Raw genomic sequence first — 27,691 nt, forward strand, 5'->3', positions numbered from 1 at the left:
AAACCATCAAGTCATCCATCTCATGCAACTCTCTATACATCCATTTCTCCATCTTCCCACTTTGATAAGCGCTGGCAGCTACTCATGAGCCATCAAATCTGCTTTAATTTCTTTCTCTACTTGGCAGCTGTTGAAAGAGAACACAATCGCAACATCACACCAAAGAAAATAAACTGAGGGTGAGATGCTACAAAAACTGTGAAATGATGTCAAAACAGAAATGAGAAACAATAAAGTAGATTTCTCAGTAAACACACAGTTCCACAGAGCACTGTTACACAGAGTGGCTCAAAATAAACCTGATAATAAACCTGAACACGAGGACGGAAAACTGTTGTATTGGTTAAACATCATGTGCTGCTCTGGCTTGAGCTGGTTTAGCCCGAGCACAGATCCCATTTCTATCTTTGCATGCAATGTACTGTATACTGTATATTATTAAACAGTTCCAAGTACACATACAATTTAAGGATGAATGACATTTGAACAAACTAAATTCTTTATAAATGAAACACTTGGCAGCTGAAAAACTGAACTTTTTTGTTAACTTTAAGAACTCTACAACGAAGCAACTTCTAATTAAAACCTTTCCTCTTTCTTTTAACGTGACATGAACTCACCAGGTCTGGAATTTAATATTTGTCATTCTGTGGTTCTTGAGTGTCTTGATTGAAGACTTATGTCATTCTTATTTCTCCTATTTTTACATCTTGTACTTGAAATATGTTCCCTTTATGAATCCTATATATATATATCATTATTTATAAAAGGCACTACAATTCCAGTTGAAGAAAGGGTCTGAATCAACTTTATGAAAGTGTAATAACCAAAGCCACCACTAGAGGCTATCTACTCCACAGGTTACTCCACTTGAAAGCAGAAAACTCCCCCAAGCTTCAATCGGCAACCACTTCTCATGACAAAGGATTAAAGGCTGAGTATATTACAGAACGTGTATTATTCCAGCAGTGTGTATTTCACTAATGGATCCATCAAAGTATTGACTGAATGAAAGAAAAAGAGAAGAAACATTTTATATCTGAAGCGGAGCAACCACAGTTTTCCACATGAAGCCAGCATGTGCAATTGGGCTGCTTTTCACTTCTGTGTGAAAATAAGGAATGTGTGTGTGTGTTGTTGTTTTTTCTGTTCAAAGAGACAATGATTACTTTGGAAAATTGTTCACTGAAATGAGAAGGCACAATGAACAAATTATACCCTTTACGTTTTCTGCAACTGCATGCAAATTTGAGACGAACAAATATGTGCTTTAACCCGTTCGGTTGGGAAAGCATTAACATGGTGCGAGATATGCCCAGTTGTAGCGGTGAATGTAAACAATCGCGGTTTGAGCGCATGAGAAACAGATGAGTAGGATACAAAATTTGGAGATGTGTAGTTTTGTTTGTCACAATGTCAGTGAGAGCCACTGAAAGCACGAAGGATGGATGCAAAGCTACAGAGCTGCCACAGCCTGGTTAAAGTACAGAGGGCAGAAATAGTGGAGAAAAGAAGAAGGGATAGGCAAATGCAGGGGCAGAGAAAGGCTCAAGGTAAGAGAAAGTTGGATGGAGATAATACAATTGAGTAGATTAGAGCAAACAGTAAAAAACACATTTGGGTTAAGTAAGTAGAGCTGCATTAAAAGTGTGCCTAGATACAAAAATAAACATGCTAGAGGCAAGAGGTGGTATGATGCCAAACAGAGGATAAGGAATAATGATAATGATAATGATCCAGCAAAGAGAGCTAGAGAGATGAAACGTTTAGGACTGTCACCAATTTAGAACTGAGAGGGATAGAGAGCATCCCCTACTGTAGGTCATATTTTCCTGCTTTTCACATTTGAGGGGCAGAAATTATAGGTAAGGATTAATGAGGTAACTCTTTCCTGATTCCTCCTGCCATCTGCCCCTTCAAAGGGATTTCATTGGGTAGAGGAGTAATCACACAGGGAGAGGAGCTAGAAAACGCCTTGAAGGGATGTGAGTGCTAATTGTTTCCCATTTAGCCAAATCAAACGAGTTACATCTTATAGGGTTGTTAAAATATGACTGAGCTGTCAGATACAATATAAAAAAGAGACTTGATTAAACCCTCAGGGGGTCACTGGCCCCCAGTTTGGAAATGTTGTGTTCAGTCTAAGAATAACCAGATGGTTTGATGCTAATACACCGTAAATCCATTCACTGACTGGCAAAAGAGAGACATTTTGATATTCATAGATAAACATCTTGGGGAGGAAAACATTAGCGGTCAGCAAGTACTCAAAAAATAATGTGATCTTAATAAAGATTTTGTTTAAGACTTTAAATTCAGAGCAGATATCATCACCAGCATCCCTGCATATGTTATTGTGTAAAAAGACATTTTTGACATGATTATTAACGCAATATGTAATCAGAGACCAAAATAGATCTGGCTTTGACTCTGTTTTCATAAATATGATTATTACTGTGACAACAGAGGGAGAGAAAAAAAAGAAGCTAAAAAGCTTGGCTTTAAAGCGATCTCTCTTATTGCCAGTGTTATTACATGTGCAAAAGTCACCATCAAACTGGATTAGGGGAATAGGATTGCGATGCTCGCCTTTGATCTGCCAGATTACAGTAAATCTTCCACGGCACAGAATGAAAAGTTAGCGCGAGAGAGAGAAACAGAGACGGGGAGGAGAGGATTCTGCAGGGGCCCGATATCCATGCTGCCTCTTAGCTAAGCCGAATTCTTCCCCCCTCGCCTCGTGCTTCCAGGAGATTTGGTGTGGCTGTGATGTCTAAGTCCGAGGAGACACAATCGGGACAGTTGCTAATGTGGCAGCCGAGAAAAAAAGGAAGGGATATGGGAGATGGAAAGAAAACAAAGAAAAAAAAGAAAGAGATACCCTTCATTAATGTCTCTGTTTATTCCACCCCCATTTTTGATCCACTAAACCATACATGTATATGGAAAGAGATCAAATGTTTCTATCAGATAAAAGCCGTATAGGCAGTCAACAAAACAGCACTCTGGCACCATTCTCCCTAAAGTCTTTAATCTATGATATATTCAAATTTGATGTAGGGTGGGTGCAACCATTTCTAACAAATCTAATATATATGGTCTCCAGACTACGTTAGAGTGAGGTGAGATTAGAGCTGCTGTCTGTTCATCTGTGTGGATGAACAAGGCTTGATAATAGCTCCGCTAATTAACTCCAGACTACACTGGAGGAGTTGAGAGCCGGCTCCTGGTTAATGGCAGACCATATGTCCCCTCCTCTCTACATCACCACCACCTCTATCCTGCTCCCTCCTACTCTCTCTCTGCCACCTTGACAGCATGCTCACTTAGTCAGAATGATGTCTTTTTGCCGAGCAAAACTCCCTCAGCGCCCGGTTCCTCCCAAGGAGCAGTTGCGAGACCTTTAGTACGACCATCTCATCTGCTCGGCTGTCGGGAACCCTGAGATTCTTCAACAATGTCGATACTGAACCTCTCTCTGGAGCCAGCCAGGAATTAATTGCCAGGCAGCGCGGAAAGGATTGGAGAAGAAGACAGGAAGACAGACAGCGACAAAAAGAGAGGGAAGACGAGAGGAATGAGGGAGGGAAATAATGGTAAGGGTGTGACTGAGAGAACATGACATGTGAGAAAGGAACGTTCAAGAGAGTATTTTAGTGCCAAAGACACCGAGTACGGCCTGGAGACTCCATTAATAATTGCCCAGAAATCCTGTCATCACACAGCTCCCCTTATTACACATGAGTCAGATGGCCCTATTACAAGCCTCCACACTGCTGGCGTCGCTCTGTTCTCTGGCTAATGACTCCATTAGACATGCCCACTATCAATGATACTTTGGACATTAGATTAGTCATCAAGTTGGAGGAAGTCAGGATGATTGCAATGTCCATCTTAATAATAGCAGATGCTTTCCCACGTCCTCCTACTCTCTTTCTTTAAAGCTGTGTGCAACTTTCTCTTTTTCTATTACTTGTTGTATGTCTCAATCTGTCCTCCCATATTTTATTTTCTTTAACTCATCATCTTTATTCCTTTCTTTTGTCATCCATTCTTCTTTCTTTCAAGCTCCCTCTGTTCCCTGTGAGTGTGTGTGCCCAGAGCGTAGGCTCTGGGGTAAATAGCTGGAAAACATTCAGACATTAATCAGCCTGTCGCCAGACAGCGCTGACATCACAGGCCTAGCAGGATAAACACACATAGGCAGACATGCGTGTGAAATCGTGCACACACACAAACACAGGTACTTTTTTTTCTGAGGGCAGCCCGACCCTTTTCTCTCCACTGCAGGATAAACAGGTAATCAGTCTGTAGTGGGACACTAATTGGCACATGTACTGTACATGTACACATACGCACACATGTACAGAGATGCACACACATACACCTTGGTTTAGCTGATTTGGCTGTTTGGAGGGGAGCAGTAAACAGAGGTGACCTCATGTTGGTGACCTAATGGGGTGTCCGAAAGGAAAATGTGTTCGTAGGCAGGGGAGGCAGGGAGTTGTTGGCACAGCTAGTTGTAGCCTGGGTCCTTGTCAACATCATATACCTGCATGGTTTCTTCAACTCAGCTTTTGCTTTTTGTTAAACTAATGATAGATGTTAGTGGACTAGCAAGGGCTGGTAAGGCAGATTTTTACAGAACTGCTTGCAGTCTTTATGCTAAACTAACTGTTTCCTAAAATGTCTTCTCATCCAAAATTGCAAGCAAAGCATATTCTCCAAAGTGTCAACTGTTTCTTTAAGGTTTCTGTACCAATCCTAGATTCAGTTTGCAATCTAGGACTTTTGGACTGAAATGACTATAATCCTTTATACTCTCTAAACACCCAGACTGGATTACACTCCTGTAAGGGAAGCTGTTTATTACTTCATCATCTGGCCTGACTTCATACTGTAGATTGTTCAATCCGAAGAAACTGGATCATCAAGCAATGATAAGCTTTAATTCTAGACTTCCTGCACTGATAAACATAACTAAATACTGTATGTAGGCTTACAATTCTCAAAATTTCTTTGTCACACGCGTCTGTGCTCAAGAGACACAAACAGAGACACCCAGACACACACTCACACACACAGATGTTAACACAGAGGGTGTCAGAGGGTTGATGTGGTAAAGGCTGTGTTGAACAAAGGAAGATTCGGTTGCACCCCTCCCCTCCCTGCCACAAACGACCTGCCGGGGGATTATTTCATAGTTACGGGATGGAAGATTTAGAGAGCAGACATGCATCTCGCCTCGCACGTCACAATCCCCAGCAGACTCCCCTTTGAGATGAGGGTCCCGGCTCTGGTGACACAGAGAGCTTCAAAAGCTACAAAGGTTTAGCTACATCCGCCCTCAGTGCTCAACGCACATACAGGCACAAACATACGTACACAAAGTGAGAACGTAGGAACGCAGATGCACAACAAATAAGCATCTGAGCTCCTATGCTGTATGCACACACCATCCAAACACCATTTTTTTCAGCAAAAACATTGGTAATTTCCAGGTGTAGGTATTTTTTTCCTTTTCTTCACAATCCATGAATTATTATTTTGCTTTCTCTCTCTCACACGCATAACTGTCCAATTACCTATGGTGCAATCTCCCCAAATTCAACCACTCAGATAGCTACTCCCATTATGAGCTATACATCATTACCTTTGGAAGAATGGGAGATCCTATTTGGAGCATGACATCCCTTTATCCTAAGACGTTCAGGGATCGAGACTGTGTGTATACAGTATGTGCATGTGAGAAAGAGACGGGGTAGAGTGAAGTCTTAGAAGCGGCCTTAAGGAGCTGACAACGAGTTACATATATGCATACTGTAGTGTGTATTATTCAGAGGCATGCTAAATGAAGATGACATTTGTAATTCTCCAACAGTGCACCAGACTTAAGAACAATGCCCTGCGGGCAGAAAACACAAAAGCCCTTTCAGTGAGGTGATACACATTTTACAGTATAATTGCTAAGATACCCACTACACTTTCCCTTTTAGTCGCTCTCTCTTTCTCGGCATGTCAGATCAGTAATCATTTAGTTAGCAGAACAGACATGTCAATTACATGGACATTTGTGATTTTGGTGTGAGAATATTCACGTGTAAGAAAAAATGTGGACATTCCATAAGTAAAATTTTTCACGATTTGTGGCAAATTTGGCTGACCTTTGTTTACCAAAAAATACTCTTATTTCTTAAATGGAGGAGATCAGTTTAAACAAGTTTTAGTCTGCAGTCATTCAAGAGACTTGCAGTCCAGTTTACGTCAAACTGGGTGCATCTGTGAGAAGGACAGCTCAGAAAATGCTTTCATTAAAAGACACTGAAGGGAGAAAATGCAAATAAGCCGCTGGTAATGGTAATGTCCCTCAAAGTAAAAAAAGACAATAAATGGTTCAACTATAATCAGATTTTCACCAGTTCTTTAACATTTGAAATACACACAGATAGATGGACTTTTTTAAATATTTTTTAAATGGCATTGTTAAACATGTTGCCTAGTAACCATACATCCTCATGTTCACGTTGGGTTTGTTGCGTGGAGAATAAATTGTCGAAGCGAGTGGCTCCTGATAAGCCAACGGTGGCGAAAAAATTAAGAAACTGTCAATTGACTGCTAAATACCGGGCTGAACAATACCCCAACGACTACTATGAGTCTGGACAACAACTGTTTTGTAAGTTTTGTCAACATACTGGACCCGCAAAGACACATGTAACGACCATTTGAAATCAAAAGTTCATCTCAAGAACAAAGCTAAATCCACAGCGGGCAAATCCCTCCAGGTTACCACTGAGGCAACGACAAAATCAATAGATGCAAGGCGTGTGTTTGTGGAAGATTTTGTTGCAATGTGTGCTGAAGCTGACATACCGCTTGAGAAAATGAAGAGGATACGTCCGTTTCTTGTTAGCCTAAACATTGCAAGCAGGGAGGCGCACTCCCAGAAAACGCCAGCAGCCTCAAGCAGACCCGCCTGCCGCGGGTCTTTGACCAGCATATGCAAAAAGTGCTGCAAGAGATCCGTGGAAAGAAAATCTTCGTTGTTGTCGACGAAACCTCTGACAACCGAGATCGCAGTGTCCTCAACATTGTTATAGGTGAGCATCCAATTACCTTTTATTTAGGTAATTTTTAATGTGCTTTGCTGAATATATTAACAGTTTAAATAAAAAAGCCGAATTGTGAGTTTGTGTCACTGAGTTTTTAAAGGTCAGTACTAGGGATGTCCAGATCTGATCACGTGATCGGAAATCGGGCCCGATCACGTGGTTTCAGACTCGATCGGAATCGGACGTTACCTCCCGATCAGGACTCGGATATATATGTATATATATTCTCATTATTTTTTAACACATCTATAGTTATGCGGTGGCACAGAGTTAGACCCTTTTGACTCCACACAGAAACAGCAACGCGTGCGGCATGACATCACTTTGTTGCAGAGACGCTATTGGTTAAATGCCGGCAAAGTAGAACACGGAAGCAGCTTGAAGCGGAAAGCGCGAGTATGTCTGCGGTCTGGAGGTATTATAAAGTTGATGACAACAACATTGCCATAGCAAACTGTGAGATATGTAACAGAAGTGCTCCGTTTGTTAACAGAGTTGTTGAATGTTAAAATAAGGTGAATTAAATAAAAAATAAGGAACATCCTGGATCTCTTTTTTCGCTCTTCTTTATTCTTTTTTTATATATTATAGAAGTATTGGATCGGGACTCGGTATCGGTAGATACTCAAAATCAAATGACTCTGACTCGAGGGCAAAAAAACCTGATCGGGACATCCCTAGTCAATACTGCTTAGAAGTGAAAAGAAAACAAGCAAATCCGATATAATAAAACGGATTTCATAGGGCCCTACAGTATATAAATAAATAGATTTCAGGCTTGGTGGATCTGGTAACACTTGTGGTTACTGCTAGTTTTATAATACAGGTCCCAGAGTTCTGTTCAAAATGACACATGTATAGACCACTGGGGACAGCACCAGAAGAAGAGCAACTCTGTTTAGAGGACACCCAAGCTGGAAACAACACGGATGAGAGCGGTGTGAGTGAACCAAAACAATAAAGTTGCAGGCCGAGAGCCAAAACAATGAGCTGAAAGATGCTGTAAAGCACTGTAGAATGGAGGGGCGAATTCTGTGTGGGGTCATCACTTGGAGAAAAACAATATGCATGTGACCAAAAGGGAAACAGTGTTGCAGTTGATGTTTGTGCTATGAGAGAGAGAGTGATAAAATAGGACATAGATGTACCATGCTGGCAGCCTGTGGGTTTGGGGTCTTAATCCGAGGCAGGCAGAACAGCCAGGTCCTCATAAGGGCTCTTTTCATGGAACTGTGGGGCCTGGTGCTTTCTGGGGACTGGGGTGCAGGGACAAGCCCCGACATCCCTCCCTCCCTCCTCTTACCCCCATCCAAACCGTAGTCATTTTCCTTCCACCCCCTTTGTGGGGCTTTTCCACTTTGATTTCATGTTTGCCCATCTCATAGCTCTGAGACGGGGCGAGCAGAGACATTCCACAAAAGAACCCATGAGACGCTGCCCCCTCTGCTTCCTGCACACTCACACCACATATACATAATAACACACATCCTCACACACACACACACACACACACTCTCTGTATGTGCATATATGTCTAGGTAAATGTGTGTATTGACATGAACATACACCAAACATGCACACACACCACACCATATGCTTACCTAAACCTCTTGTTTCCACTCCCACCCAAAGAAAGAAAAGGTTGTGCCAATTTAACAAAAACAAAAGGCTTCATTCTGTTTCGCTTTCCGTTTTTGGGGTGTTCAGGGGATTTTCTGTGAGGCTCAGAGCAGCGGTTAAAATCTCATGTGCCTATTAGTTAAACTGTTTATGTCGTTGCATGTCTTCGGGAAAGGTGCAAATCAGTGTCACAACTCCCAGGCTGATGACGAACCTAGCAGACTACTAAACCATACGGGGGTCCCCTCAGCTGTTTCTCTCCCCCACAGACTGTGAGCTCGTCCCTGGCTGGGGGTCCTAGGGTGTTCCCCTGAGGAGCCCCAGAGCTCTGGGTGTTAGTGTGGCCACTGGGGCTTTATAGACTCCCTACTGAGAGCATCTCCTTAGAACAGACAATGGGAGGCATTTATCCCTTGGGTGACCGTGCTGACCCCCTAAACTCACTCCCCTAAATCCTCCGTGCATGGACTGGCGGCTCCTTTCAGGGAGCCTTTCACAAGGCCTCACAAAGCTTCCTGGCCCATGGGCAAGCCTCCTCAGTAATGCATCACTTATACACATACAAGATACAGAGTGGAATGGACGTAAGCAAGTTTATGTCCTTCCATTTAATTAATAAACCTTGATACAAAATGTAAAAAGAAAATCGACAATTAAGAATTAATAGAAGCATGCAACATTTTCAAGATTATGTTCATAGCCACAGTGAATTAGCAAGACAGCAGCAGAGAGACAACGAGAACTCTTGCCGTCAATAGAAACCTATAATGCACCGACGCACACAAGAGAATCAAACTGCTCTCATCAAAGGAGGACTAAAAACATTTTCTTTTTCCAACCTCATCTTTGCTGCCTTTTCTCATCCTCTGTTCTCATCCCTAACCTTGTTCACTCTTTTCAAACACATCTCCCTCTTTTCAGCCTCACTTCCTTTCCCAGTTTGTATTGTTGTTGTTTCTTCCCCCCATTCCTCCTCTCTCTTTCACTCAGCACTTTTAATTCCACCCGCTATTTTCTCCTCTTGCCTCGGTGTAGAGGCGCCATTTCAATTGGGGGGGGGGGGGTTGTGTGTGTGTGTGTGTGTGTGTGTGTTTGTCGTGTTTGAGATTGTATGTATGTGTGTGTGACTGGGTCTGTGTTTTTTCATGTGTGTGTATGTGTGTGACATAGGGGAGGGGCAAGAAAGACAGAGGAAGAAAGAGAGGTTAATATATGTGTGTATATTTGTGACAATGTTCTTTTGCATGTGTGTATGTCTGAGATTGTGTGTCTGTGCATGCATGTCTTTTTGCGTGTGATGGAGATGGAGTAAAGGGATTTACCCTCCACTTTAGTTTATGCGTGTATCCTTTTGGGGGACCCCTGCTGCAAGGAAGAGGCTTCCTTTCATTCTTTTTTTTGCATTCCAATGCATCCTACAGACTCTGTAAGACCCCGTTAAATGCGGAGAAAATAGGCAGAGTGGTATGAGTGAGTGATCGGCGTCTCTGTTCTTCAGCATTCTTTTCTCTAGGCTCCTATTTATTGGCATTTTTTCAGCTTTGAGAAACAGAAAATCACTACATTTGAAAATGCAGCGTGGAGAGAGAACCCCCACATCTCACGGTTTGTTACAGGCATGCTAACCCCACAGCCAGATTCAGCTCAAATTTGATCATCAACTACGGATATCGTAGAAGAAAAGGACACCATGGTCGACATTTTAGGAATGTTATTTCTGTATATTTGATTTTTACTCTGCTAAAGCAGAAGTCTGATGTATTAAGACTTGGCTTATATTTTTACTGTGGCCTTTATGTCCATGGGTTGATAACAATAAAAAAAAGTGAGTGCATCCAAAATATTAGTAACTAGGAGGGCACTCGGAGAGCAAAGATCTCCACCAAGGCATGCTATATCTCACAATGTTAATGCAGTCTAGATAGATAGACAGATAGACAGACAGACAGACAGATAGATACTTTATTCATCCTGAGGGAAATTTTAGGCATCCAGTAGCTTAGACAACCATAACACAACAAACACACACACACATATATCTCACATACATAAAAATCACTCACAGAAATTTAAAGAGTTAAAGGTGATAAGGTAGACTGTGTGCAATGGTGGTAGTGCAAAAGAGAACAATGTAGGGATTTATCAGTGCAATAGCTTATTATTAAATAAATATTAACTATGACTATGAAAAGACAAGAATGTTAACCTAATAGAATTAGAATTGTTTGACAAAAAAGAAATAATATACGTTAAGAACAATATATAACAGGGAATAAGTTATAAGATGTAGATGTTATGACCAGAGTCCAGATTGTGTATGCATTTTCCCACTCAGGAACAAATTTTTCTGATTATTACGACACCACATGAATGCAGCCCAAACGCCCTATCTCGCAATGTTAACGAAAGTGAATAAAGATTTGTGTATCTGCTCATGATTCGGATCTGCTCCAAAATTAAATGCGTTCTTCCTCGGCTCATGCTACACCATTCCATCGAGTTTCGTTAAAATAAGGCCAGCAGTTTTTCTGTAATCCTGCTGACAGACAAACAAACAAACCAACGGACAAACCGAACAGAAAACATAATCTCCTTGGCGGAGGTAACTATCCCTCATTACACAGGAGAACTGCGTGCCATTCATTTCAATAAAAAATATTCGCTTAGCGCATGTGCCAAAAATGTTTTGCTTCCTGGTTGTGTGGCCCATTACACTAAATAATCAAAAACGGAAGAATCAGCTGTAATTTAGAGATTATATTATTTATAGGGCTATAGCATGAAGCATTTGGCTTGCAAGACAACACATTTTAAAAGAATACATTATTGTATACAACGTATTGTTTATAATTAATTTCCAATATCAGATTTAGGGATGTCCTTAAGTGCTCCATTTATAAACCATAAACAAAGTGGCTGTTTTTCAGAGATGAAGATAGCACTCTTAAAATCAGTGAAAGGTAAAAAGCTAAATTCATTCAGACGGTTTTTAAATGTCTACCAAGACTCAACATGAATATAAGTACTGTATGTAAATGTTTATTCTATTATTGTTACTGTTAAGGGTTAACCATAGCCCTAAGCAGAAGAATACTTTGACAAGCTAACTTTCATTTCTACTCAACGGAAAATTGCACAATATGGGACAATTAGCTTTTGCCGTATAGAAAAGTAAACAGGCGGGATCAGATCTGTTTTGAGAGCAAAGACAGTCCCTCATGTTTCCTTTAAGTGCATGTTGTTTTTTTTCTCCACTGGTCTCAGAAAGGTTGTTGAGACATAACAAGTGGTTAGGTCAGACAAACCGCAGAACACGCAACTCTAAACAAAACACTACCATGAGAACAAGCTGCCATCGTCCACACGATGGTAGCCACATGGGCACTTGTAAACAGAAGAACGTGATCCAAAATGCAGACTTGTTAACTTCATCAGGATTAACTTTCTAGCAGTGTATAAACACACATCCTTGCTACACTTTCAGAATCACAAAAAAAAAACTATGAATAGGGTTCAGTTATTAACATATTCTCAGAGAGGAGAATGTTGATGGCTGTTGGAGGAAAAACAAAGATATATTTGGCCTTTCTAAAAGAGTGAAGAACAAAGAAAAAAATGGAACGGGTAAGTTGCTCTACTCTCTTTTAACTGATAAGTCAAGGAGAGCTGCTTTTCAAATTTTATCCCAATTTCAACAACATTTAACCTTAAAGGTTATTGCCATTTAGCTGGTGACTTTGAGGTTAGCCTTTATAACAAACAGAGCTAAGGATTGGTCTAGATTGTCAAAGGCCATATCAGGGTTCAGGTCCACAACTGTGTGTGCTTTGCCCTGACCTAGGAGTGTCTCTTTATTGTTTGTCCATATGCGTGGCTATGCCTGTGTGTGTGAGCAGTGCCCTAACCTGACCTGGGGGTAAGAGGTACACAAGGGTCAAGCATGCCCGGATTGCAGAATATGTGGAGCAGGTTGTTGCGTGAAGTCTTGGTGGGTGCGGTGGGGTAGAAGGCAGGTGGAGAGTCAAAGGGTTAAACTAGAACAGGTTGGTAAGAGTGCAGGCATGCATGTGCCACAGTTGGTACTAAATTGCAAGTGTGTGAAGTCAAAGGGGTCGGTCAGTTCTGACTGAGCGTGTGTGGCTGTGCATTACTGCACGACATAAGGTCAGGGTTAAAAAGACACGGTTGTTTTAACCCTGTGAAATTAAACGTTCGCCCTTAAGGTCTAATCCAGATTTTTCAAAACTGCAAGCATATGTCACACTGCATGAACCTCTGATATAAGGCCACCGAGAGTTAGAGCAGTCAACGGATATTCTAAATTTGAATATATATTGAAATTGTGAAGAGAAAAAAAAACAGCAGTACTGCAGCTGTCTGCCTTGCACGTTCTAACGTGGGCCTGTACCGCTGCTCCCTAAACATGTCTGTCTCCCCTGTCTGTGTAATGTTCGATTGAGCCCAGCCGGTTGTCCAGAGAATTCACAGCGAGAAAGTGGGCGTGTTTGTGATGTTTCTATCATGCGGCCAGCGCTACCGGAAGTAAACAAATAACGAGGGTGAAGAAGAGGACGCCACAAATATGGCAACGGAAATGTCGAACTGGAGAAAAGACGAGAAGACGATTCGGGAACTTCTGTTGGTAAGGATCATCGAAATCGTCAGACAAATTCAAAGAACGGCAAGACACTTGGTTGTTTTGAACAAATTACTAACTGGATATATGATCACAGTGTAGTTTGCGTCGTCCAGACAGAGAGGGAGAGAGGTTAATGGTGTTTAAATTAAGTTTTACATTATATAAGACATTGTTTTATTAGTTTATTTTGTAATGTGTAGGTATGTTGATCTTTTAAAATACATGTTGAAATAAATATACCTATATGCAGTTATGTCTACCGTTGTATTGGCTTGCCCTCTTTTGGACATAATGCGCAAAACTAGATATTGAATATATTCAAATCTGTGTTTTTTAGAAGGAACATTTGAACGTCATTTGGCCAATTTAGAAAGCACTACCAAAGGTATTTATGTGTATCATTTCATCAGCCGGTTTCAAGCATGCCCTTTTTTGTGTGGGCAAGTGGGAGAATTTCCCTTTTTCAGAAAATAAAACCTTGGGAAGAGGGAATAGTTTAGCTAATGCAGCACAAGGGCCTGCTGAGCTCACAAAGAAATGAAATATCTGCATCATGTGAATGAGAAGTGACAGTAATTTTTCCCTTCTATGGGGCCAACGAGCGTTGGTGCAGCCGGCCTCACACAATGGCCCTAGCAGCACATATATCATCAAGTCCCCTTAAACAGTGGCCTGCCCAGTAGAGTCTCACGGAGTCCCTGAGTGGAATTTCTGCATTTACAATCATTTTCCACATTTCTCTCAAATGCACCACACCTCTCTTCCAGAATCCCCAAGACGCTCAAGATATTCTTACAAAACCTCATTCTATAACATGTCATCGACATTTCATGCTAACCAGGAGCACCAGGATTGGGCTCAACTTAGTTATGAACCATTAGGCTTTCTCTGCAAAAACCTTGCGTCTTTAGATGTGAGCCAGCCACAGAGGGAACAGTGGGAGTAGGTGGAGGCTGCATTCTTTGGTTTTGGTCTCAGTATTGGCCTATAAATCTTTAGTAAATTAATCTCATCTAGGCACAGGGCCATCCCTCTGTCCTTTGTTTTAAGATGCACATTAGTGACTGGCTGGTTGGATACTTTCCCAACTGCTGAGGAGAATAAGCTGACTAGCACTCCAAACCTTATCAATAGCAACTATTTGCTACTAGCATTACTTACTTTAATCACTTTCAAGCATCGTATAGCAAGCATTGATATTGAATTTACGGTGTGTAAATGAATTTTAACCCAGACTCCCTGAAGTAAAGTAGAGTCTTCTTTTCTATCCTTTCCCCTTGGGAAGATGAGAATGTAGGTGGAGGAGGCGGGGAGTTCTCTTTCCTCCCCTTGTAAAATCACATTTTCCCCTCCTACTTGAAAGGATTTCTCAGATTTCTGGAAGCAATGGCACACATGCACGCACACACAGAGAATTACACACACACACACACCATGAAGGTTAGGTACTTTTTTTTAGACATACTAATAACAGACTAACACTCTACACTCTGATCTTCAAAGCAACTGAAGAGGAGAGGAGAATGAGGCCATTGAAGCCCATTGAGGGAGCTGTTTTCTACATTTGAACCCACTAAGCCATTAAAAGAACACTTTAATATTTACAAATTGCAGTAAAACTGCATGCAGCACAAGGCCAAAGCCAATTCACTTCTGCAAACATAATGTCTGGGTGAGGGGAGCAAATTTACAGGCAAATAATGCAATAAATAAAAACAGCATTTACTGTGTTATTTTAGAGGCTCGTAAAGAAGGAAAAGTTTCCTTTCTTCATCTTCAAGTGTGAACTTAACAGAATTAGAACCTTTGAAACTCGGTTGGATGCTTTATTGCTTTATCTTAAAGTGGTTTGCTGACTAATTTCCAACAGTATTGACGTGAAGAAATTTCCAACAGTAAAGTTGACTGCTTTGTGAGGGCCTGAGAGCTTTGTAGTTTACTGTTGCTGCTGTCAGATCAGTCAATTTTATTTCCTTTTACAATAAGACCTCATTTGAAGAACTGAAAACTGACTGAATGATGTCTGTTGCCCTGTTTTTTTTTATATATATGCAGTAGGGCTTAAGTTGAGAAACAACATTGGAGTTCTAATTGGTCACAAAACTTCATTGCCAGTTTATTCAGCTATGGGAAGTGGTGGTACTCATTTAGCTTACACCGAGCCCCAGATTATGTTTACGACTGGCATTATAAAGCTGTCTTCAATGACAGTCTCATATTTTATATTCTGTAGCAGATGATATAAATGCAACAGTAGCATCTCAAGAATTTTGGCAAGGTCATATTTCCTTCAAGAAACAATGTCCTGACTGAGCTCAGCTGCCACTCGGGCTCCTGAGGTTTCCAGTGGGCCAGAAGTGACTAAACCAGTCATAGGATACAACAGTCTTTATAGGAGGATATAGATTATACAATACATCCCAAAATCTTTGACCCTGTTAATCAGACAGAAAATCTATAAACTTTTGAAATAGCTGTAATGACAGAGAAAAAACGGCAGCAGCATCGGAGAAACCTCTGGACGGAGACCAAATCCATAAAAGTCGACCAACTTGCACCAGTCCTAAAAATGGTCTCAAACACGCAGAATTATCCTGCATCATACTGTGCTTTTGTTATTGGTTGGGGTTGTTTTTCAGGATATGTTGCTGTTGATTCTTTGATTTTTAACTTGTTCCATAATAAAACCGCACATTAATGTTGCTAATGTGGAAATAAGGCTAGGGAGAAATCTCTCACCGCACCTTGTAAATAGCTGTCCTCTCACTTAATACCCATTGTTTGGATCAAACAATGCAGTTGATGCGAACCGACACGCACGCACACACATGCTATATGTCGTCATTAAGTAAACTAATGAGTCGTGCCATTCTGGCACTCACCCTGATATTTGGATCTAATTAGCTGAGTGTCCACTGAAGGTTCCATATCGTCTGTTTCTAGATACCTCCCTCATTGGACAACAGAACCAAAAATCACAAACAAAGTCTCTCTCTCTCTCTCTCTCTCTCTCTCGTAAAACAGCCCTTGCATTAACCACAGCTCCATTTCCCCTGCCAAATTCATCGAGGAAACAAGTGGGTTTAATGGAGATCTAGTTTGCTGATTACAGATTACTGCGATAAACAACATCCCTTGTCTCAAAAGAGAAAAAAAGAGTTGTGAGTCATAAAAGGTGACAAAAGACAAACAATAACAACCAGTGTCTAAAAACACAAACGGAAGCGTATTGTACCCTGCAGGGAGCTGTGCTAATGCAATAAACTGCTTCAGTCATTTTAGGCAACTTTCCCAAACTCCTAACAGATTATGCTGCCGGGAATGACTTTCAGCTTAATTTTGAGGCATATCAGGTCAAATTGTTGATTTCATTTATATTTGAGTGATACGAGGGCTAGCCGGGAGCATGAAGCCACACTATGTTGTAGCTGTAGGTGGGGCCCACAGCTTGTAGGGAGGAAAGCGGTGAACCACAGACAGAGCCTGAAAGAAACTCCTAGAGTACCGGCATCAATTACTACCATTACTGCACATTACCCAGGCCCTCATTCTCTTCCTGTGTGTATCTCCTTGCACTCGTACGAGCCGAGCACACCACTGCACCTCAGGCTACCCAGGAGAGTGTGTGTATGTGCATAAGTGTGAGAGGAGAAAATGTGCAAACTCCTGCATACACATGCATATTTGTGTGTGTGTGTGTGTGTGTGTGTGTGTGTGTGAGTGTGAGTGAGAGAGAGAGAGAGAGAGACCGGGTAATATATCATCTCAGCTTGAATAGACCCCCAAGCCAGAAGTTAATGAAGTGAAATGAGACTTATTAGCCAAAAACCTTTAAAGTCACTGACAGGCAAACGTGAGGAAGTTAAGACAACAGAGACATAGGTGTACAAAGGGAGTGTGAACATAGGTGCAGTGCACCTTAAAAAGATCAAAACTTGAGCACTATTTTCCCTTGAAATGCATTTATTTTCTCAGTCTACCTCTAAAGGTTTCAAGCAAGGACAAATATTAATTATGCTGGGTGAGTCTATCTCCCTGTTTTCTGTGCAGAGACTTATGTTTTGGCCTCTCTTTGCCCTGCAGTGGATTAACCCAAGAGTTGACACTATCATATGATCCACGTCGTGCACATTTTTCAATGGCTTTATTTTTAATGCGAGCGTACGGCTTGGGTCAGCTAAGGCAGGTAAAGTTCTGACTAATTGGACAGGAATGGCCAGTTATCAGGCTGATTACTGCCACTCCTCATCAGGTAATGGCGGCTCAACGGGGGGCCGTCTGACGTGCAGCACATGACTGAGAGTACAGCCGTTGGTGTGAAGGGGGGCTGCAATGCCTGCTGGCAGGGGCTGTTGTGGGGTCAGCCAGCGAACAGGGACGCACTTCTCATCACTGTCAGAGATTTGGAGGGAGGCCTCACATTCGCAGTGTGTAGTCAACTTGACTAAGCAACCACTATGCCAGACGTCTGACAACCAGGCCATCAAAATGGTTGGAGCGATGTTTGTGTGCACTTGTCAGAGAGATGGTGACCGTGCAGGTTCATAAGCAGCGCAATGTTTCTTCCATTGCCTCTCCCTTTGAATAGCAACGCTTAAGGGCGGCAACAGATGAAGATAAATGAAAAGATCGGGTTTCACCCCCACTACTCCACAGACCCCAGGGCTGACCCTGTGCTCTAAAGATGCTTTGAAGCCTGATACATCTGGTTGCCTTTGACTGAGGGCTCACAGAGAGACAGAGGTGTTCAGGTTGGACTAAGCAAACCCCTCACTGTTCTCTGCCCTTTCTTTAGCCCGGGCCTTAACCCTGTATTGACCCCAGTGGCGTTTGCTTAAGCGTTCATCAAGACTGAGCCACTTGTTTCACCTAAGGCCAGAGAGCTGAAGACCCCAGGGTATGAGGCTATGCTCTGAGTCCACCAATCATGGTCGTGTTTTGGATCATGAAGTCAGGGCTTGCTGGATGGGAAATTAGACTTGACAGCCTCATGCTTCTGATCAAATGGGACACTGATGTGATGGTTGACCCTGTTCTAAAAAGAAACAAACTGATTCAACATGAGGTGTATCAGTTGTGGTTTTGCACACCAACTTCCCATTATATTAAATGATTAAGCTGCACTCACAAATAACTCACTTAGTAGCAGGAATTGGGCTGAGAGCTAACCTAGATTTGTGTTGACCCTTCCTTCTCCATTTTCTTCCCCATTTCTTCAGGACGTAGAACAGGGAATGTGACCAAGGTGGAATGTGATGTTAGCACAGCCACAGAACTGGGCGTGAGGTGAGAAGTGAAGAGTTGCCGGGAGGAAACTATTGCCTGGACAGAAGCGGATGGGGGAACATGGGAAATTTGGTTTGTCTGTTGGCCTACAGCTTTAAAAGTTGGCCTTTGATCATATCTCATCATGGACTTACTTCCAAAGGGGCATTTACCAGTGGTCAAAAGCTGGTATGAATCCATCCACCAGTTATTTTCTGTAATGCCTGCTCTGTATTTAGTGAACACAGTGAATAGGTTGCCATAGGTTAACACACAAGCAACCGCATGACAATTTAAGGTGGTGCATCCTTAAAACAAACTGGTTTGAACAACGTGTTGTCGACCACATCTGAAGGTAAAGAATAGCTCTTCCTAATGGCAAAACTCAAAGGTGGGCCAAAAAGCCTGATGTCATAGAGAGGGGCAAGTCACAATGATCATTCGAAAAAGGCGATAACAATGCAAACTCAGTTTTATAGCACTGCCGTCTCCCTCTCTCACTATTGACTATTGTAGCCTGCAGGCAGGAGGGCACATAGTGCAGATGTCTGGGCAGGAGTGGCAGGGCTGGACAGGAAGTGCATTGGGGAGAGTGTGTGAAATAGCAGCCATGCATGAAGCAGATAAAATAGAAAGTACGTGAATAATATACAATGGTCAAGGTTGTTTCCATTCAGCTTCAGTTGTTTGATTTAGTGGCAAATTATTCAAATAAATTAGATCCCTTTACTGGTGCTTAAACAGTTGATTAATCGATTAGTTCAGATTTTGTTAATGGATTAGTTATTCAAGTAATGTATGAAGCAAATCTCTGTTTTATATCATTATATACTGAATATCTTTGGGTTTTGGACAATTAGTTGGAAAAACAAGCAAACTGAAGACATCAACTTGGGCTTTGGGATTTCATAGACAAAACAATGAATTGAATACTAAAAGGAAAGATTAATTGATAAAATAATTGTACTATTTAAAACCTAAGAAAAGGATTTTAGTGATGTGTCTGTATGTGCATGAGGGCAAGGGAAAGGGGGTGGGGTTGGTGTCTGTGAGTGGAAATGCTTAAATGTCAAATTGCTCTTGCAGACATGGGACCAGAGAATAGTAGAGATAGTCTGTGTAAGCCTGTGTGAGCATAGGGAAGGGGGGGGGGGTGCTTGGTTCTCTGCAGACCTCTGGGACCAGGGAAGCTGCAGATAAGCCACCTAGCATCAGCACCCCTTATTCTGTTTCTGCCTGCTCATGTCAAACCACTGGGTCCCCTGCACTGATAACCCCTAGCATGAAAAAGAACCTTTTATGCAGCCTGTCTGAGTGGTCTACTACAACACATACACACAGAGAGTCACATTCATGCCATTGCATATATAAATGTAGGGAATTCATCCCATGCAGCTATTACAACCACCTCGGATTACTTTTCCTGCAAAACACACTGGCTCAGTGCATAAATCCTCAAGGACAGACAGCACCGATAGATGGGGAGAGTAGCTAGGTGGTGTGAAACAGCAGCTAAAGAAGGAGCATGGCCTGAGGCTGCGGGTCAGAGTTCTCCTGAGGTCATTCACAGCTAAATTTGACTAGCAAAGACAGAGAAAGGGAGGGAGAGAGCAGGAGTCTGGGAGTATGAGAATGAACGAGAGAGACAGGGAGACAACCTCCGGAGCCATTGATACAGCCCCCAGGTCTCTTTGATCTATCACTGCGAGCTTCCTGAAGTAAACACAGGCTAATTGTCTGGATCAGGTTGAGATGCTTATCTGTGTTCCTCTGCGTTCCCTTTCCCTCCAACGCTTCGATACGTTTCCTCTGCGATACAGAGGAGGCCAAGCTTGTCAGTCCCAATCAGATTCCTGGAGGTACTGATGGGTACAACCAACATTTAAGTGCTTTAATCCACCATCCGCCACCCAATGCATCCCGAAGTCCAGGCCAAGTTTGACCCCACACGTATCTCTTGACCTTTTAATCCAGCAAGCGCCTCACAATTAATGCAAACCTGATAAAGAACAAGTTAGAGAGGCTTTTTTTAAACCCCATTTAATTGTGCTCTAAACTTATCTTTTAATTGCCTGGTTACTTTGCTTAAAAAAAAGAAGTTGGCTTTGTTCCTAAACTTTTGATTGCAGTTGAGAATCAACCTTTACCTTTTATTGTGTTGTTACTTCTGTTTTGTACAACAACAAGATAGATACATAATATTAAGGCGGAAAGAGCAGGAAATGTATTTTCAGCGCTTTGAAGGTGAACTTTGAGGTGATGACTGGGAGGCAGGAATGACAGTAGCCTCCTTTTGAACTTCCGAGCATAAATATTGGTGCTGATGTTGTAATGGGGTTTCCTCATGACCCTCCTCCAACGCAGACCTTCCAAAAAAGGCCCTTCATGTGGATTCTGCTTCCCCTCCTCTGCACCCAGAGCCCACAGAGATCAGACACTGGGGGTCTCCAGGGGGAAATAGCTCACACAGTGATGACGCTACTCATTGCAAGCCTGATTGGGTTTAGTGATGCCTGGGGGGCTGAGGCCAGATAGTAAAGATATACCATGGCTACTGGGGCTACTGGAAACACATCATTGCCTTGATCTTGGAAGAACTGGTTTCATGCAGATGGTTGCTGAGGGTTGTGATGCTGAAACATATTTATGGTGGCAGCAGAATAAAGATACTGCCTGCATTTTTTTTGGAACGCATGTTGAGCCGTTTGCTCTTCACTTTATATTGTTTTTAATAACATTCAGCATCTATCTGAATGGCACTGACAGAGTCAATTCAATTTTAAAAGCAGCAAAGGCAACAGCCCTGCAATGCGGGTGGGTATGGTCTGTGTATGCAATAAAGAGCAAATTTACACAGCAGAGGGTGGGATTTGTTTGGGTTTTGATGTGGTGTGTTCAAAATCTGATTGATCTAAAATCCAATCAAGCTGTATTTATAAAAGCTTGTTTTATTTATATATATAGTTTTTTTTTTTTTTTTTTTTTTTTTTTTACAATCGCACATAAAATCTAATTTACAACTTCATCATACGCTCAGCAGCCTTTAACAGAGCCAGTAAAATGAGTATTTTTATTATTTATTTATTATTCTCTCTTTTTTCAAAATTGTTCTCCAGTCTCCACTTTGAGTGGAAGAAGGAGCGCATAGCGTCAGGAAACAGGTCTGGCTGTCTGTTTGCAGATACATGTGTTTATGAGTACCGCACGTTTGTATGAACGTGCATTAAAATGTGTAGATTCGTTCCTACAATCATTTGTATGCATGTGTGTGTGGCTCAGAGATACAGCCAGCATCATGGACCAGTCTTCTATCTAGTAGCTGCATCATACTCACCTCAGGCGAAGGTTTCCACTCTGTCACTCAGGGTGACACATGGAGAGGCAACCCCCTGCCCGTGGCGTACAGAAGGGATCACCGCCCTGTCACTGTCTGTCACTCTGGCTTTGTCCCCTGTCATGCCCCCACGCTGGCAGGTTGGGGGGGGGTGTCAAGAACAGTGACAGACTGACAGGTGACAGGTGAAGCCAGCCAGACAGCAAGTGCCACAGACACTTAAACCTTCATACATAACCCAGTGTTGTTCAATATGTGTGTATGAATGTGCGCTTGCATACAAACACATAGAGCTGCTCTGTTTTTGTTTTAAGCCACTGGGATGGGATTACAAGGTCCTTTTGGGGTTGAAATGACCATTATAAACTGCAGGGGTATCAATCTGAATGTCAGAAATGGTAAAAAGTAGATATTTGGGTAGAACCTTAATAGTTGAATGCAACATGACTCTGCCCCAGTCTTCTCCCTCACATCACCCCAGAGCTGTAATGATCATCACCTCAGTCAGAATTGAACAGTTTCTCCCCAGGCTGAAAATCCATCTCCTGTGACTGCACTTGGCCTCCAGCACTTCATCCAACAGACCATACACACACATGCTCTGACTTAAAGTGCTCATATTATGCTTTTTGGCTTTTTCCCTTTCCTTTATTGTGTTATATATCTTATTGTGCACGTTAAAAGGTTTAAAAATTAAAAAAAACCCAACGTCCACCCCAAAGGGACTTACCATCTTCCAGAGAAAACACTGCTCCAAACAGCTCTATTGTAGTCCAACCTTTACTTCTGTGACAAACGTGCGTCACTTTGTAACACACGTTATAATGCTCGCCTAGCTGCTAGCATGGCATGCCCTCATACTCTGCAACTGACTAGCTAGCAGTGCTTACCTAGCTACTGTGCATGTGCGACTCCTAACAAAGATGGAACAGAAGTGTGATGCCTCTGTAGCTAAAACGGCGAGCTCAAAACACAGGGTGAAAAGATGAGCTGCAGCAATGTGCAGTACAACAAAAATATGGTGTTTTTTGAAAAATTAAACCACATAAACCTATTTTGGTACAACCTCTAAATACAATTATCAACCTGAAAATGAGCAAAATATGAGCACTTTAATCATTTGACTACTCATAGGGCATTACGTTTTTTCTTTCCTTTCCTTGATTAACATTGCTTTCATAGCACTATGTGGTTACTTAGCCTGTCGATGCTTCAAAGGAATAGTTAGACCTTTTGTGAAATACACTTACCACTTTTTTTTACTGTGAGTTAGATGAGATATTTGTGCCCTTAAATGAGGGATATGTTAGCTTAGTATAACAAACTGGAAGTATAGGGAAACAGCTAGCCTTGCTATCCAAATATTCCACACACAAAAAAATCCTAAAATCTACCAGCATCTTCGTTTTGCACTCATTAACACATTATATCACTTTTGTTTGATCAGTACAAAAATTTTGAAAACAAGTTATGGTTTTATGAGACAACTGTTTCTGTTGCCAGGCAACCAGCAGAGACTTCAGGAAGCACAGAAATTAGAGTATCGTAAGCTAAGCTAACCATCTCCTGACTGCAGCTTCATAGTTAGCCCACAGACAAGAGAGTGGAATCAATCATCTCCTCTAACTCTTGCCAGGGAAGCGAAAAAGCTCATTTCCCAGAATGTTGAACTATTCCTTTAAAAAAAGTGAACTTACTTCACCTTTGCACTCATTTCATTTTGCTCAGTAAGAGAGTGACTGGAAACTGTTTACATTCTAAATTATGACTGTATTGAACGGTGCATAGTAAGGCTGTATATATAATATGTAATATGTACTCAGACAAGGGCCATACAGTGCAAATCAAGTTACAGAGAGACACACATCAAACGTTGCAAATGAAATATACATTCACTAATACTAATGCCTCCACTGTATATATAAACATCAGCACACACACACTCAAAGCGTTCAGCATGCAAGCATATTCACCATTACATACACCATTACACACAGCAGCATATCATCTTTTGATCGCAGTCTACCCTGCTGAAGTTAAAACATGCAGTGATGCTGCTGATGCAGTCAGATTTAAACAAGGGCTGAGAGTGTGTGTATACCTTTGATGCTGGAATAAGCTCTGGCTTATATAATTTTTTTCATGCTAGAAAAGGCAAACACAAACACTACAAGGTTAATTTGGAGGTAAAATCAGTTTTCTAAGACGAGTAATGATGTTGAATAATTGCTGAGAAAATACAATGAGACATCAAGTTATTTAGGTGTAACCGAATTACAGCCAACATATGTGCACAGCCCAATATGGGATTAGATTTATAGCTCTCTTTGTCACTCGATGGACTTTTAATGGCCATTATTGCTGCTGGTTGAGGTCCCAAATCAAGCATTAGACCTTCACCATGGCTTGAATCTAACCCGGTGCCATGGTTGCTCCCAAATCATTCTATTTGACCTGAATCTCCCATTCCATTACCCAGCATTCCCTGTGGGGACAGTAGTGGTCCCTCAATGCTTGAACTCTGACCCTGGCCCCCATCAGGAGAGGAGCCAATAACAGTGAGGGAGGTTTTATAGGCACCCAGGCTATCTGAATTGCTTTGCCTCGTGTCTCAGAGGGGACATACAGTCATAATGATGCACTATGAGGTTCTGCTCTGAAATGTGATTTAGTTCTTATTACTCACAGTCATATTGTGTGAGGCAGCATTTGTCAGGGGAAACCTGTATCTAGGTAAACACCATTCTGCATCATCTCCATGTAAAAGAAATGTAAGAAATGTGAAATTGTCGGTGCATCTTTACAGTAAACTTTACATTAAAAATGAGATCAAACATTTCGTGTTCCTATCCCAGTTGTGGGGTTCAAAGCATCACAACTGTTCAAATGCAGGTCACGCCAGGGCAGTGTGTCACAGACCAGTATAATAACGTATAATTTAGTGTGCCATCAATCAGCATGCTCCTGTCTCTGCCAGAGGAATATGACTTATTGGGGTTTCCATGCGAGTTTCTACTTGTTTCAGAGACGGTCTTGGTTCAATAGCTAATCATAAATCACAAGTATTATGAATCGTTTTGCAACTGTATTGTATCTGCAATAAAAAGCTGTACAAATACTGTATATTCACTTAATTACTTATCATTTTTGGAAATTATTAGATACTGTATAATACTTGGTTGTAATACTTGATACAGAACTATTTGAAAACACAGCCTGAGATTAAATTATAGTGCAGCCATATGGTATGATAGTCAACAAAAACAGACTTAAACATTCTACAGATAACACACACACACACACACACACACACACACACACACACACACACACACACACACACAAGAGTTGTTCCCGTGGGGCTTTGAGAGATTTGTAAACTCAGTCAAAGCAAGCAACAGTAATGACTAATAAGTTTCATACTGTAGCAGCTTTGTTGGTATGGTTAATAGCAATTTATGTATATACTGTATAATGTACGACAAGACGGATGAAAAGCCTAGGTGACTTGTATCAATGATGACAAAGAGAGGGAGGCAGGGAGTGGGCTTATGCAGGGTGATTAAGGAGGCTGATTACTGTTGGAGATATTATTTAACTACATTTGTCAAAAGGACATTTTTTCAAACTGTGTATGCATCACTGTGTGATTTAATTGCCTTACTAATGTTGTGGAATAACAGCTGCAACTGTGCCATGAATGACCCCCTATCATCGACTGCAGGTTAAAACAGCATGCCGCTTTCAATTTATTCTATACTGGTTATAATGCTGTAGAGAAGGGTTACATTGTACGCAATGGGGGACGGTTACCCCTGAAATGAAAGATACTCATCATAATGCTCAAATGCATCTCAGGTCAGTACCTTTCAAGACTAACTAAAATGCCTTACAACATCCCAAATGCATACATTTTTGATTCAGTGTGGAAAAAATCTAAACACTGGCAGTGTCAACCATGTTACCAGCACAACTGGTCTACATTTACTCTGCTATTTTGTGCATGTCTGCCTAAAGTGTGGATGTCAATGTGGATTTTATGGACAAAAACTTATCCGAGGCTAGACGAGGAAGGCCAAGAGATATCTCATGTGGTGGTGGCTCAGTGCAGATTGACAGAATGAATGCCTCTGCTGATCCACAGTTGGGACCCTCGCGCTCATACTCTGACATAAATATCTGGCAACCAGAAGTAATCCTCTCCAAAATCTAGTTTCCTGAAAATTAGTTCAGGAAAGGGGGAATGGAAAATGAGAATGCAAAAATGACTGACACAAGCACATTCAGACACACAATTGCAGAAAGCACGTAACACACTTCAAAAGTATATTCATGCACAATCACACACACACACACACACTCACTGATACACACACTCACATTCCACCTTTTAATGAAGAATGAGTAGTTTTAGTACAATAGCTGGCTAATATAAAGAGGGAATAAAGGCCAGGTACAAATGAATGGAGCAAGTTTAAAAGAAGAGAGAGGAGGGAAAAGAGGTATGTTTTTACCGTTCACCGAGTCCATGGCAGGCCTGTGGGATTGGCAGAGATTGGTTGGGATTAGAGTGGAGCAGCACTTGAAAGCCCAGCCAGAAGTTTAAAATGTTCAGAGGGAGTTATTGGTCGCCGCTCTTCCTCTTCCCTCCCCTCCTCTGCTTCCCAGTCTTTTCAAGCTCTGGGCCTACAGACTCTTTCTTCTTCTCATATCCCTTAGAGCCCTAACATGCATGACAGGTATAAGAGAAAAGAGAGACTGCAAAGGTGTAAAAAGACAAATAGGATGGAGGGGAGGAATACAGGTGAAGGAGTCCATACAAAGGAGGGAGGGGGAGAGAGGGAGAGAGAGAGAGAGAGAGAGAGAGAGAGAGAGAGAGAGAGAGAGAGAGAGAGAGAGAGAGAGAGAGAGAGAGAGAACATAGGAGTGAAGGGGATAGGTTGATAGAAAGTAGGATAAAGACTCCCTGCATCGTATATGGTACAAAAAGGATACATAAGAAGCTTCCTTGCATGGTCTACATTGCATTTATTAAGAAAAAGTCTGGGGTGTCCAAAACCATCGGCATCAACACACTGGTATAACAGCCTCCACTCTTCTGGGAAGGCTTTCAACAAGGATCTGCTCCCATTCAGACACAAGAACATTAATGAGGTCCAACACTGATGTCGGGTGATAAGATATTGCCCGCAGTCAGTGTTCCAGTTCGTCCCAAAGGTGTTGGGATGGGGTTGAACTCAGGGCTAGTCAGTCATAGTTTTTTCCACACCAAACTCAGAAACTAAGTTCTTTATCAACCTAACCCATGAGCATAGGAGCACTATCGTATTGAAACAGGAAAGGGCCTTCCCCAAACTGTTGCCATAAAGTTGGACACAATATAACCTACGTAACAATGTCCACATAGTTACGTAACCTACGTAACAATGTCCACATACTTTTGGCCATATAGTGTACCATTTTTGGAGACAACTAAGCAGAAGAAGGATAACTCTTTTCTAGTATGTGCTAAATTACTGTAATAGTGAACTGAAGTCCCTGCTTTGAGAAAGAAACTCTAAAAACAAGCTTAGTGCATATGTAAGTCAGTCCCCCTAAAGCATGCAGTATCATGCTATTTTAATGCAAAATATCTGAGTATTAATGTAATTCTTGGAAGATAAGGTGCAATATTCTGAAAGGAGTTGTTAAATTGAAAATATGAATCCATATATATCAAGT

Source organism: Sander lucioperca, chromosome 22, assembly GCF_008315115.2.
Source record: "Sander lucioperca isolate FBNREF2018 chromosome 22, SLUC_FBN_1.2, whole genome shotgun sequence".
In the NCBI taxonomy this organism is placed as follows: domain Eukaryota; kingdom Metazoa; phylum Chordata; class Actinopteri; order Perciformes; family Percidae; genus Sander; species Sander lucioperca.